The following is a 12574-nucleotide window of genomic DNA, read 5'->3' as shown; positions in this document are numbered from 1 at the left end:
CGACCTGGAAATCACTACGACAACAGCTCGTCATCTGAGAACGATGATGAGCCCACGATGCGGTTCGTCCCGGCAACTAACGAATGTCCCGAACTCGCCTTAGCCATAATGACGGCCCAGGCGAAATTTATCAACAAAATGGAGATCCTCCAACGGGCCTTTTACAAAGAATTGGAGGAGATCAACGACCACTTCGCCGAGGACCACTACTGATTGGAGAAAGCCAGGAAGGAAGATAAACAAATCGTTTTTTTTTCTTATTTTGTATTTTTGTATGTTTTATCTTCCATGGACCTTTAACGTCATGTTTACAATAAAAAAAAAGAAGACAAAAATTATAAACATTGAGATTCATTACCATGTAAAAAAAAGAAAGAAAGAAAGTACATAAACAAACAAATGAATGAAAGTAAGAAAGAAATAAAAATGAAAGGAAGAAAGAAAGAAAAAATGACAGAAAGATCAAGCACAAAAAACATAAAGAGAATGGAGGAGAGATTTCTCTTCCATCTTACTGTGACAATTCGTGAATTTTTTCTTCCTATATGAAATTTTCACTTCTTTTTCCCTTCGAATCTAAAAAATCTGATAATTTTTCACACCTCCATATAAACGATGACTACGGATTGCCTCCGTTTATTTTTCCCCGTATTTCTTTTCCTTTTATGATCTTCTTCTTATTTTTCGCGCCTCCTAGCTCGACTATTTTCTTCTTGATCAGCTGTCATGAAAAACCGAACCTTTTCTTTAAATTTATATCGCCTTTCTCTTTATTGACTCAAATACGCATATTTCTTCTTCCCTCCTTTTGTTTCTCGGAATCATCTTTTCCTAGCTTGCCATCATAAACTGTATCCCTTTATGCAACTTTTTGCTTGTTTTCCTTTCTTTGTATCAATAGGCCTATTTTTCTTGTGTGAATTTTTTTTTTATCTCTTTCTCTGTAATTTTTTTTTTAGATCATGCTGCTTCCTATCATTTTCAGCCTTATTGCCTTCACAACCGCTTTCGAGGTGAAATTATGTGACTGTACTAAGCCGACTGGAATCGGCCTACTCACATTTTCCGACGGCACTTGTGAACCGGCGACAAAAGTTGGAAAAACGCGGGTCAACTACAAAGTCATGACGGACCGCAAAGCTGCCTACAATTTTCCGGGATTTATCTGTTCCCGTTGGCGCAATACCAAACACGTCACAGAAAATTTCCTTGGCCAAATTATAGTCGTCCCCGAACGCATCGCCATTGACACATCACTGATTCAATGTGATATCATGCGGCAATCACTGAGATGCGGCGATGACCCGATGACTAAATTGGACAACAAATGGACTTATACTGAAGAGCCTGAGGCAATTGGCTATTGGCTTCGTACAGTGACTGTCGAAAAAATTAATTGTTTATTCGAAGAAATTAGTATCGCACATGAAGACGAAAGCGATATTATCATCACTCCGCTCGGAAAAGCGAATATTTCTGAACGAGTTATTTCTCACAACCACATGACCTTGTTTTGGATCGACACTTACGCAAAACCTACAAATATTGTGCTGCGTGAACTTGAAAAGGGTGTCGGTAGTTGGTACGAATCATCGACTAAAGATACTTGGATTCTTCAGGACAACGACAATCAATTAGACTTTCATGTGAAATTGATGCCAAGATGTCAGACTGTAAAGTGCGAGAAAACGATCCCTAGTTGGACAGTGGTCAGCAACAATCATTTGTTTATTGTTCAATCAATGGTTGGGAAAGCCCCGCCGGCGCCGAAAAAACCAGTTTTCTACACTTCACCTAACTTTTGGGAAAACGCGCAGCTTATAAACGATCATCAAAACTTTAATATTCAGTATTTAACTGATTCCGCTGTGCGTCACGAAACGAATTAATTCGAGTGATACAAAGTGTTCAATGTGACCAACGTCGCATTAAACATGCGCAAGCTGTGTCAACTGCTCAATATAACGGATGGTTGACCGCATCTCAATTAGGCCTACGCGAATGCATTAAATTGGCAGCTGCTGGAAATACCGTTTCGGCTATTCAATGCACACCACTTACGGTAAACTTTACTACTGAAATAACTATTTGTGGAGCACAGCCTCGTTTCCGAAATTTCACCATCAGCCGTGCTGGATGGGAGTTAACTACTTTCACTCCTTGTTATTGGACTACGGGGACCGTGAATTTTAATGACCGTCTCCATTCGTATCGCAATCACACCTGGGAGCTAGTTGAAACTTCAATCGTAGTCCCTAAACGTGATCTTGCCGACGCTTATCGCTATACTGACGTCAACTTTTTCGAATATCAGCAAAAAGCAAATCCTGCATATGCTGACACACAATCAAGTCCGATGGATATTATTGCCGATCTCACGGCCTCAATCAACGAAAATTCGGCGAAAGGTTCCACTCAAGATACTACTATGTGCGCATCTAATGTTATTGTCGCTACGGTGGAAAAAACCAATTCTACATTCCAAAATTTCAAGAACTTTATGCACATTTGTGTCATCATTCTCTTTCTCTCGTTGGGTGCCGCCATCTGTCTTGTGACAAAATGTTTCGGAGTGGCGCGTTTCTTGGCATTCTTGCATAAGAAATTCAAATCACCCGAAGGTTCTATCTATTTGGATCACTCCGAATTTGACGAGGCTCCTGTTTAGATTCCGTGACGTAATCTCATAGGGCCGGGAGCGATGTAACAGAACGCTCGGCTCACTCCCGTATCTGTTCCCTTTTTCTGCTGCAAAACAATCGCCAACTCTGACTACTAGATGTCAGCGCCAACCGCGCTTATTCCACCAGAAGCGATTTATCAAGAAGCGCAAAAGCAAGACTCAACCGGGCGACAAGAGCGCGTTTAACTTTAATTACATTTTTCTCTTATTCCCTTACCTTTTATCTTTTACTCCATTACATTTTACTTCATGCTTTTCTCTTATCCCTTTATCTTTATCTTTTATTATATTTTGTGGCTCGTTTTACCCTTCTCGGAACTCTAGAAATAGTCGTTACATAACCTTTATCGGTCTCGTCTGAACTTGGTTTTTGCCTCTTTTCGACAAGGTCGGGCAAGATTATATAACTTTTTAACTTGTCTGAACCTGTTTTTCCCTATGCCTTGCGTGTTAAAAAACGCAGCCGGCATGAGTATAAAAACCCGATGTAAAAGCTATTCTGCCCGCACTTCTCTCTCTCATTTTACCCGTAACTTACCGAGGCGTTCACTCCTCTTTTCGTACTGTTTTGTATTAAATTAAATTCCATTTAAGTGTTGTCAAATCTTCTTTAAACTAGTATCGACCCTTTACTAGTTCATCACCTAGCCTGACGCTCGACCGCCGCCTACCAATTGTACTCAAGTAAATTGTCGCTATCGTTTATTCTTGTCTAAATTATATTAGGCCTATTGTTCTGTCTTACTAGTACAAATATACGGGTTAAACCAAAATCGTTCATGTTTGTCTTCATCATTTGTGCCATAACATTGTGAGTAAATTCGCCTCTTTAGTTATTAAGTATCTTCGTATTGGTGACACAATGATTGTGTTGGGTCAACCTTTACAGTATGTAAGTTAAGCCGATTACAATAGTTCTGGAAACGCAGAAACTGTTTGCCAGATGTATTTGACAAAAATGGCTAAAACTTGCAAAATTTTCCAGTTCCTCTTTTCCCATACCGGGAATTGAACCCGGGTCTCCTGGGTGAGAGCCAGGTATCCTAACCACTAGACAATATGGGATTAAATCGCTTGAAAAATACATATTCCAAATCAATACAACATAATACAATTGTTGTCCTGGTATAAACAGCCTAGGGCAAGGAACTCTTGGATAAGTTAGAAGAATTTAAATCCCACATCTGTAATGCAAAGGAATTTAGCTAGATCTGATGAGGTCAGGATGGTCGAGCGCTCTAAGGCACCAGACTCAAGAAAATACATATTTAAAAAAAATACATATTCAAACGCAATACAACGTAATACAATTGTTGACCTGGTATAAATCGCCTATGGCAAGGAACTCTTGAATGAGTTAGAAGAGTTTTAATGTCACATCTGTTGGGCAAAGGAATTTAGGTACACCTGATGTGGTCAGCATGGCCGAGCGGTCTAAGGCGCCAGACTCAAGGACATAATCCTTGCTTCAATAAAAGAAATTGCAGTATTCTGGTCTTCAATGAAGGCGTGGGATCAAATCCCACTCCTGACAAACATATAAATATCTGAATATACATGATCATCGCATTGCAACATAATTAGAGAGGTTGTTTTGATATAGTGATAGAGAATGCTTAATGTACCACGATACAAGGTCACCAAGTGGTAATACTGGTCGATGTTCTGTAATTTAAAAAGATGTGACAATACGGAAATCATGACGCTAACTTACGTCAAGCGATGGTGGTATAGTGGTTAGCAAAGTTGCCTTCCAAGCAATTGACCCGAGTTCGATTCTCGGCCATCGCAGTTTAGCAATCTTGCTATTTCTTAGCAGACTAGTCAACCTACGGAATTGAAGTCAATATACACAAATGTTACTCTTTAAGGAAAATTTAGTTGTTCATTTCTTTTTCGTTCACACATGAATAATTGACATAGATGTAATTTCTTATTCCTTGGCGATATTTCTTGCAAAGAAACCATTTTATGATGGAGTCTCGATGGAAACATGCCGATGTACTTAGTATATCCAATGTACTAGAAAGATTTTGGCTCGTATGTATGTAAGTTAAGCCGATTGCAATAGTTCTGGAAACGCAGAAACTGTTTGCCAGATGTATTTGACAAAAATGGCCAAAACTTGCAAAATTTTCCAGTTCTTCTTTTCCCATGCCGGGAATTGAACCCGGGCCTCCTGGGTGAGAGCCAGGTATCCTAACCACTAGACAATATAGGATTAAATCGCTTGAAAAATACATATTCCATATCAATACAACATAATACAATTGTTGTCCTGGTATAAACAGCCTAGGGCAAGGAACTCTTGGATAAGTTAGAAGAGTTTAAATCCCACATCTGTAATGCAAAGGAATTTAGCTAGATCTGATGAGGTCAGGATGGCCGAGCGCTCTAAGGCACCAGACTCAAGAAAATACATATTCAAAAAAAATACATATTCAAACGCAATACAACGTAATACAATTGTTGACCTGGTATAAATCGCCTATGGCAAGGAACTCTTGAATGAGTTAGAAGAGTTTTAATGTCACATCTGTTGGGCAAAGGAATTTAGGTACACCTGATGTGGTCAGGATGGCCCAGCGGTCTAAGGCGCCAGACTCAAGGACATAATCCTTGCTTCAATAAAAGAAGTTGCAATATTGTGGTCTTCAATGAAGGCGTGGGTTCAAATCCAATTCCTGACAAACATATAAATATCTGAATATACATGATCATCGCATTGCTACATAATTAGAGAGGTTGCTTTGATATAGTGATAGAGAATGCTTAATGTACCACGATACAAGGTCACCAAGTGGTAATACTGGTCGATGTTCTGTAATTTAAAAAATTGTGACAATACGGAAATCATGACGCAAACTCACGTCAAGCGATGGTGGTATAGTGGTTAGCATAGTTGCCTTCCGAGCAATTGACACGAGTTCGATTCTCGGCCATCGCAGTTTAGCAATCTTGCTATTTCTTAGCAGACTAGTCAACCTACGGAATTGAAGTCAATTTACACAAATGTTACTCTTTAGGTAAAATATAGTTGTTCATTTCTTTTTCGTTCACACATGAATAATTGACATAGATGTAATTTCTTATTCCTTGGCGATATTTCTTGCAAAGAAACCATTTTATGATGGAGTCTCGATGGAAACATGCCGATGTACTTAGTATATCCAATGTACTAGAAAGATTTTGGCTCGTATGTATGTAAGTTAAGCCGATTGCAATAGTTCTGGAAACGCAGAAACTGTTTGCCAGATGTATTTGACAAAAATGGCCAAAACTTGCAAAATTTTCCAGTTCCTCTTTTCCCATGCCGGGAATTGAACCCGGGCCTCCTGGGTGAGAGCCAGGTATCCTAACCACTAGACAATATAGGATTAAATCGCTTGAAAAATACATATTCCATATCAATACAACATAATACAATTGTTGTCCTGGTATAAACAGCCTAGGGCAAGGAACTCTTGGATAAGTTAGAAGAGTTTAAATCCCACATCTGTAATGCAAAGGAATTTAGCTAGATCTGATGAGGTCAGGATGGCCGAGCGCTCTAAGGCACCAGACTCAAGAAAATACATATTCAAAAAAAATACATATTCAAACGCAATACAACGTAATACAATTGTTGACCTGGTATAAATCGCCTATGGCAAGGAACTCTTGAATGAGTTAGAAGAGTTTTAATGTCACATCTGTTGGGCAAAGGAATTTAGGTACACCTGATGTGGTCAGGATGGCCCAGCGGTCTAAGGCGCCAGACTCAAGGACATAATCCTTGCTTCAATAAAAGAAGTTGCAATATTGTGGTCTTCAATGAAGGCGTGGGTTCAAATCCAATTCCTGACAAACATATAAATATCTGAATATACATGATCATCGCATTGCTACATAATTAGAGAGGTTGCTTTGATATAGTGATAGAGAATGCTTAATGTACCACGATACAAGGTCACCAAGTGGTAATACTGGTCGATGTTCTGTAATTTAAAAAATTGTGACAATACGGAAATCATGACGCTAACTCAAGTCAAGCGATGGTGGTATAGTGGTTAGCATAGTTGCCTTCCGAGCAATTGACACGAGTTCGATTCTCGGCCATCGCAGTTTAGCAATCTTGCTATTTCTTAGCAGACTAGTAAACCTACTGAATTGAAGTCAATTTACACAAATGTTACTCTTTAGGTAAAATATAGTTGTTCATTTCTTTTTCGTTCACACATGAATAATTGACATAGATGTAATTTCTTATTCCTTGGCGATATTTCTTGCAAAGAAACCATTTTATGATGGAGTCTCGATGGAAACATGCCGATGTACTTAGTATATCCAATGTACTAGAAAGATTTTGGCTCGTATGTATGTAAGTTAAGCCGATTGCAATAGTTCTGGAAACGCAGAAACTGTTTGCCAGATGTATTTGACAAAAATGGCCAAAACTTGCAAAATTTTCCAGTTCCTCTTTTCCCATGCCGGGAATTGAACCCGGGCCTCCTGGGTGAGAGCCAGGTATCCTAACCACTAGACAATATAGGATTAAATCGCTTGAAAAATACATATTCCATATCAATACAACATAATACAATTGTTGTCCTGGTATAAACAGCCTAGGGCAAGGAACTCTTGGATAAGTTAGAAGAGTTTAAATCCCACATCTGTAATGCAAAGGAATTTAGCTAGATCTGATGAGGTCAGGATGGCCGAGCGCTCTAAGGCACCAGACTCAAGAAAATACATATTCAAAAAAAATACATATTCAAACGCAATACAACGTAATACAATTGTTGACCTGGTATAAATCGCCTATGGCAAGGAACTCTTGAATGAGTTAGAAGAGTTTTAATGTCACATCTGTTGGGCAAAGGAATTTAGGTACACCTGATGTGGTCAGGATGGCCCAGCGGTCTAAGGCGCCAGACTCAAGGACATAATCCTTGCTTCAAAAAAAGAAGTTGCAATATTGTGGTCTTCAATGAAGGCGTGGGTTCAAATCCAATTCCTGACAAACATATAAATATCTGAATATACATGATCATCGCATTGCTACATAATTAGAGAGGTTGCTTTGATATAGTGATAGAGAATGCTTAATGTACCACGATACAAGGTCACCAAGTGGTAATACTGGTCGATGTTCTGTAATTTAAAAAATTGTGACAATACGGAAATCATGACGCTAACTCAAGTCAAGCGATGGTGGTATAGTGGTTAGCATAGTTGCCTTCCGAGCAATTGACACGAGTTCGATTCTCGGCCATCGCAGTTTAGCAATCTTGCTATTTCTTAGCAGACTAGTAAACCTACTGAATTGAAGTCAATTTACACAAATGTTACTCTTTAGGTAAAATATAGTTGTTCATTTCTTTTTCGTTCACACATGAATAATTGACATAGATGTAATTTCTTATTCCTTGGCGATATTTCTTGCAAAGAAACCATTTTATGATGGAGTCTCGATGGAAACATGCCGATGTACTTAGTATATCCAATGTACTAGAAAGATTTTGGCTCGTATGTATGTAAGTTAAGCCGATTGCAATAGTTCTGGAAACGCAGAAACTGTTTGCCAGATGTATTTGACAAAAATGGCCAAAACTTGCAAAATTTTCCAGTTCCTCTTTTCCCATGCCGGGAATTGAACCCGGGCCTCCTGGGTGAGAGCCAGGTATCCTAACCACTAGACAATATAGGATTAAATCGCTTGAAAAATACATATTCCATATCAATACAACATAATACAATTGTTGTCCTGGTATAAACAGCCTAGGGCAAGGAACTCTTGGATAAGTTAGAAGAGTTTAAATCCCACATCTGTAATGCAAAGGAATTTAGCTAGATCTGATGAGGTCAGGATGGCCGAGCGCTCTAAGGCACCAGACTCAAGAAAATACATATTCAAAAAAAATACATATTCAAACGCAATACAACGTAATACAATTGTTGACCTGGTATAAATCGCCTATGGCAAGGAACTCTTGAATGAGTTAGAAGAGTTTTAATGTCACATCTGTTGGGCAAAGGAATTTAGGTACACCTGATGTGGTCAGGATGGCCCAGCGGTCTAAGGCGCCAGACTCAAGGACATAATCCTTGCTTCAATAAAAGAAGTTGCAATATTGTGGTCTTCAATGAAGGCGTGGGTTCAAATCCAATTCCTGACAAACATATAAATATCTGAATATACATGATCATCGCATTGCTACATAATTAGAGAGGTTGTTTTGATATAGTGATAGAGAATGCTTAATGTACCACGATACAAGGTCACCAAGTGGTAATACTGGTCGATGTTCTGTAATTTAAAAAATTGTGACAATACGGAAATCATGACGCTAACTCAAGTCAAGCGATGGTGGTATAGTGGTTAGCATAGTTGCCTTCCGAGCAATTGACACGAGTTCGATTCTCGGCCATCGCAGTTTAGCAATCTTGCTATTTCTTAGCAGACTAGTAAACCTACTGAATTGAAGTCAATTTACACAAATGTTACTCTTTAGGTAAAATATAGTTGTTCATTTCTTTTTCGTTCACCCATGAATAATTGACATAGATGTAATTTCTTATTCCTTGGCGATATTTCTTGCAAAGAAACCATTTTATGATGGAGTCTCGATGGAAACATGCCGATGTACTTAGTATATCCAATGTACTAGAAAGATTTTGGCTCGTATGTATGTAAGTTAAGCCGATTGCAATAGTTCTGGAAACGCAGAAACTGTTTGCCAGATGTATTTGACAAAAATGGCCAAAACTTGCAAAATTTTCCAGTTCCTCTTTTCCCATGCTGGGAATTGAACCCGGGCCTCCTGGGTGAGAGCCAGGTATCCTAACCACTAGAAAATATGTGATTAAATCGCTTGAAAAATACATATTCCAAATCAATACAACATAATACAATTGTTGTCCTGGTATAAACAGCCTAGGGCAAGGAACTCTTGGATAAGTTAGAAGAGTTTAAATCCCACATCTGTAATGCAAAGGAATTTAGCTAGATCTGATGAGGTCAGGATGGCCGAGCGCTCTAAGGCACCAGACTCAAGAAAATACATATTCAAAAAAAATACATATTCAAACGCAATGCAACGTAATATAATTGTTGACCTGGTATTAATCGCCTATGGCAAGGAACTCTTGAATGAGTTAGAAGAGTTTTAATGTCACATCTGTTGGGCAAAGGAATTTAGGTACACCTGATGTGGTCAGGATGGCCGAGCGGTCTAAGGCGCCAGACTCAAGGACATAATCCTTGCTTCAATAAAAGAAGTTGCAGTATTCTGGTCTTCAATGAAGGCGTGGGTTCAAATCCCACTCCTGACAAACATATAAATATCTGAATACACATGATCATCGCATTGCAACATAATTAGAGAGGTTGCTTTGATATAGTGATAGAGAATGCTTAATGTACCAAGATACAAGGTCACCAAGTGGTAATACTGGTCGATGTTCTGTAATTTAAAAAGATGTGACAATACTGAAATCATGACGCTAACTCACGTCAAGCGATGGTGGTATAGTGGTTAGCATAGTTGCCTTTCAAGCAATTGACCCGAGTTCGTTTCTCGGCCATCGCAGTTTAGCAATCTTGCTATTTCTTAGCAGACTAGTCAACCTACGGAATTGAAGTCAATTTACACAAATGTTACTCTTTAGGTAAAATATAGTTGTTCATTTCTTTTTCGTTCACACATGAATAATTGACATAGATGTAATTTCTTATTCCTTGGCGATATTTCTTGCAAAGAAACCATTTTATGATGGAGTCTCGATGGAAACATGCCGATGTACTTAGTATATCCAATGTACTAGAAAGATTTTGGCTCGTATGTATGTAAGTTAAGCCGATTGCAATAGTTCTGGAAACGCAGAAACTGTTTGCCAGATGTATTTGACAAAAATAGCCAAAACTTGCAAAATTTTCCAGTTCCTCTTTTCCCATACCGGGAATTGAACCCGGGCCTCCTAGGTGAGAGCCAGGTATCCTAACCACTAGACAATATGGGATTAAATCGCTTGAAAAATTCATATTCCAAATCAATACAACATAATACAATTGTTGTCCTGGTATAAACAGCCTAGGGCAAGGAACTCTTGGATAAGTTAGAAGAGTTTAAATCCCACATCTGTAATGCAAAGGAAATTAGCTAGATCTGATGAGGTCAGGATGGCCGAGCGCTCTAAGGCACCAGACTCAAGAAAATACATATTCAAAAAAAATACATATTCAAACGCAATACAACGTAATACAATTGTTGACCTGGTATAAATCGCCTATGGCAAGGAACTCTTGAATGAGTTAGAAGAGTTTTAATGTCACATCTGTTGGGCAAAGGAATTTAGGTACACCTGATGTGGTCAGGATGGCCGAGCGGTCTAAGGCGCCAGACTCAAGGACATAAACCTTGCTTCAATAAAAGAAGTTGCAGTATTCTGGTCTTCAATGAAGGCGTGGGTTCAAATCCCACTCCTGACAAACATATAAATATCTGAGTACACATGATCATCGCATTGCAACATAATTAGAGAGGTTGCTTTGATATAGTGATAGAGAATGCTTAATGTACCACGATACAAGGTCACCAAGTGGTAATACTGGTCGATGTTCTGTAATTTAAAAAGATGTGACAATACGGAAATCATGACGCTAACTTACGTCAAGCGATGGTGGTATAGTGGTTAGCATAGTTGCCTTCCAAGCAATTGACCCGAGTTCGATTCTCGGCCATCGCAGTTTAGCAATCTTGCTATTTCTTAGCAGTCTAGTCAACCTACGGAATTGGATTCAATTTACACAAATGTTACTCTTTAGGTAAAATATAGTTGTTCATTTCTTTTTCGTTCACCCATGAATAATTGACATAGATGTAATTTCTTATTCCTTGGCGATATTTCTTGCAAAGAAACCATTTTATGATGGAGTCTCGATGGAAACATGCCGATGTACTTATTATATTGTTACACTGGGGTTGAGGTGTAACACGAGTGTATTAGGACGTCCACACTTTAGGACGTCAAGTAAGAGAGAGAGAATACAAGAGACAATACACGCCTATTTATGGTAGGTGAAGAGCAAGGTTGAATCATCGAGTGCTTTCGCCCTTGCTGCTTCTACGAATAATCAAGATAACCCTTATGACTTATTACTGAGCAAGGGCGGTTGTACGAGTACATCCGCCCTTGCTTTGTTTCTACGAAAGAGAAGATGCACTTATCCGTTTACTACAAAGCAAGGTCGAACGTTTGAGTACATTCGCCCTTGCTTGTTTCCCCGAAGCGCTAGAGAAGGTGTAAACGTCCTATGTTGCTAACACGACATTCAGACAAAGCAAGGTCAAATGTACTCGTACATTCGCCCTTGCTTGTTTCTAAGAACGAGATGAGTGTGGGTGTGTCTCACGCGTATGTCACGTGATCTCTACGTGACAGATCCCCCCTCGTGAAGGCAGTCGCCCCGACTGCTTCAACAGCAAAATAAAACCCAGAACGGGTACCCCAAAACCAAAAAACCCTAAATCAGAAAACCAAACACCCGAAAATATAAGAACCAAATCCCGAAAACACAAATTCCAAAAGAACATAAAAAAGAAACCCTCAAAATAAAGTTCGTATTAAACCACTTCCACCTGTTCGAGGTGTGGTAGGAAGTGATCGTCTTGACTGTCTAATTGTTCGTGGGCCCTCATACGGCCTCTCAGCCAAACAGTTTGGTAACTGAGATACGTCGTTGCGAATACTAGTAATAGTAGCATGAACAAAAGTTCAAACGGATATCTGGACTCCGTCAGCTGAAATTCTTCAGTCGTCTTCTTCATGAGTTCTTGAATCTGGAACCCTGTCATCTCCGATGATGCACGAGCGCCGTCGTTTCGGCGTAGTAGGTCGCTGATGAAGTTA

The 12574-nt window shown here is 39.2% G+C and overlaps 6 non-coding genes across 6 annotated transcripts; 4 read left to right on the top strand and 2 right to left on the bottom strand.

Annotated features, from left to right (window-relative positions):
- Positions 1–3676: 3676 nt before the first annotated feature.
- Positions 3677–3748, bottom strand: Trnae-cuc. The gene has a single exon. It is a non-coding gene; the product is annotated as a tRNA-Glu (tRNA).
- Positions 3749–9878: 6130 nt separating this feature from the next.
- On the top strand, positions 9879–9997 carry Trnal-caa. The gene is made up of 2 exons: positions 9879–9916; positions 9953–9997. It is a non-coding gene; the product is annotated as a tRNA-Leu (tRNA).
- A 185-nt stretch (positions 9998–10182) lies between these two features.
- Trnae-uuc lies at positions 10183–10254 on the top strand. The gene has a single exon. It is a non-coding gene; the product is annotated as a tRNA-Glu (tRNA).
- Positions 10255–10612: 358 nt separating this feature from the next.
- On the bottom strand, positions 10613–10684 carry Trnae-cuc. The gene has a single exon. It is a non-coding gene; the product is annotated as a tRNA-Glu (tRNA).
- Positions 10685–11034: 350 nt separating this feature from the next.
- Positions 11035–11153, top strand: Trnal-caa. Its single transcript has 2 exons — positions 11035–11072; positions 11109–11153. It is a non-coding gene; the product is annotated as a tRNA-Leu (tRNA).
- Positions 11154–11338: 185 nt separating this feature from the next.
- Trnag-ucc lies at positions 11339–11410 on the top strand. The gene has a single exon. It is a non-coding gene; the product is annotated as a tRNA-Gly (tRNA).
- The last annotated feature ends 1164 nt before the right edge of the window (positions 11411–12574 follow it).

This window comes from Daphnia pulex, chromosome 8, assembly GCF_021134715.1.
Source record: "Daphnia pulex isolate KAP4 chromosome 8, ASM2113471v1".
Lineage (NCBI taxonomy): Eukaryota > Metazoa > Arthropoda > Branchiopoda > Diplostraca > Daphniidae > Daphnia > Daphnia pulex.
This window is presented reverse-complemented; position numbering and strand designations above follow the sequence as displayed.